Source organism: Medicago sativa, chromosome 7 (genome assembly GCF_051527215.1).
Source record: "Medicago sativa cultivar Bolivia chromosome 7, Bolivia_mono, whole genome shotgun sequence".
Lineage (NCBI taxonomy): Eukaryota > Viridiplantae > Streptophyta > Magnoliopsida > Fabales > Fabaceae > Medicago > Medicago sativa.
This window is the reverse complement of record NC_140755.1, coordinates 62,793,889-62,796,050: the sequence shown is the minus strand read 5'-3', so window position 1 is coordinate 62,796,050 and position 2,162 is coordinate 62,793,889. Positions and strand designations below refer to the sequence as shown.

Genomic DNA, 2,162 nt, shown 5'->3' with positions numbered 1-2,162 from the left:
ACTAATTTGAACCGATGAAGGAACCAATGATGTGCAAATTACGATTACATTCGCATGACACAAAATGAACCAAAGAAACAACATTTCCAAGTTAAGATAGTTTTGGATTATAGTTAAGGGTAAGTCCAAAGTATTATACATTCAAGTACTATACATGCTAGAGTATAGGAGTTCATGAAGAACAAAATGAGTAGCAGTCAGGTAGGAAAATAAAAGTATCTCTAAATTGACAATGATGAAATGAATGCTCATTACCATATTCGTAAATTCTTTCTTCAAACAAAGAAAAACAAAAAGAAAAATTAAAACCCTCAAAACTCTACCCATCATTTCTTCACTTCATATCATATTTTTCTTCTTTCTAATATAGCGTTCTTCTTCTTGCTTGAAAATTAGTCTTAATTACTTCCTAGCTCTCCAAGCTGTTGTTGAAAACAAAGACATGTCCTGCCAGCAAGTTACTACACAACCATTTTCTTCTCTCCAGCACAATCTCAAACTCTCCAACAGGGTTACACTTGATTTTAGCCTTAAGTCCTGATAATTTACTTCACCATGATCTAAATTTTGAACGAGGACAGGACTTGATGTTGTCAACATAGAATCTAAAGACCCTGCTATTTCCTGAAACCTGAGGCAATTGAAGATATGAGATCCATATCACTAATAATTCAGGTATTCTTATAAAGTTATGACCATCTTAAAGATAAGAATCATGAACTCGGTATAGCAACAACAGATTTGGACGTACAGCAGCCTTGCATGGAATTAAATGACATATATTAGTGAATATATACTCTTAGACATGTATCGATAAATCTAGCAAATACACTGTTAAATTAACAAATTTGTTTGACACATTAAGGCCACATTTTCTTCTTTATTTCTGTTTCTCAAGGTGAAAAGTGAGATTAGCTAAAAGGAGATATGACTACTACCTTCTAGATAAGTCAAGAACTCCAAGCTTGATTTGTAATTTTTCAAGAACTCTGGTCTTCCAGGAGAAAATGCATCGGGTTTTCCCTTCTAAATAGCAAAGAGAACCTCTCTAAGGATTGAATTGGCAAAGAAGTCAAAGACGTGTAAACCTGAATTTTCTGCACCAAATACCAAACTTTAGATATGTAAATATAATGGTTTGATATGTAAGCATGATATATGTTAGCACAACCACAAGCATGACCATAAATGACCTAGCTAACAGTACATGTATGTGAAAGGTGGTTTAATAAGTTCTAACTTTGATAGACCAAAAAGGACTAAGGATTGCCTTGGCAAGTACTGACATGGTCCAAGAAACCAATGCAGTATGATAGATTAAGGCTCATATGGATCCTAAACCTAAAGTGGTAAGAAAAAGTAAGATGAGGTACCAGCTGAAGAAATATCCAACAAAAATTTGCATTCTTTATAAATGCGCTTAAAGGGACTTTACGAAATCCACAAGAATCAAGTATCATAAACCATTCATCAAGTTTTTCATGTATTTCCTCTCTTTTAGCTCCTGAATGTAATTTGCTGAATTTTTGCGTTTTTCTGAACGTAACGCAAGACCGCATCCCGACCACTAAATGGAAGATTTTGCGATTCTAGGAAACAGAAAAAATTAAAGTTTCTCACAATAAAATCCATTTAATCATATTTGACATCTTTGTCAAGAAAAGTATAAATCTCACATTCTTCTATCAGATTCGGAAACAATTTACCTTAATCCCACATCCTTCCCCGATAACACTATCAGTGATATCAGCATCAAGCATCTTCAACAGAGACAAATATCGCGGTTGAGTGTAAACTGGAGATGAACGATCATAGAAACTGAAATTAATATCCATTGACATGACAATATAATGATTATATGGTATATAGCCTATTTATTTACCTGAAGTCAGATACAGGCTTTTTGGCGATTCCGAGATTTGCATTATTGAAAGCCTCAGCGATACCAATGTCTTCTCGGTAGCCATCATATAAGTAAGCTTACACCTATGAATTTTTCACACCAATGTCTTCCTGAGATTTAAGCTATGAAAGTTCCATAGCAAGATTATACAGGTCAATTCAATATGATGCACATATTTATCAAACTCACATTCTCCACCACAATCCATATATAGTTTCAATCCAATTTTTTCAAACTCACATTCTTCACCACAATCCAT

General features: G+C 34.0%; 1 pseudogene; it reads right to left on the bottom strand.

Annotated features, from left to right (window-relative positions):
- Window positions 1–291: 291 nt before the first annotated feature.
- Window positions 292–2,162, bottom strand: LOC146907506 (uncharacterized; annotated as a pseudogene).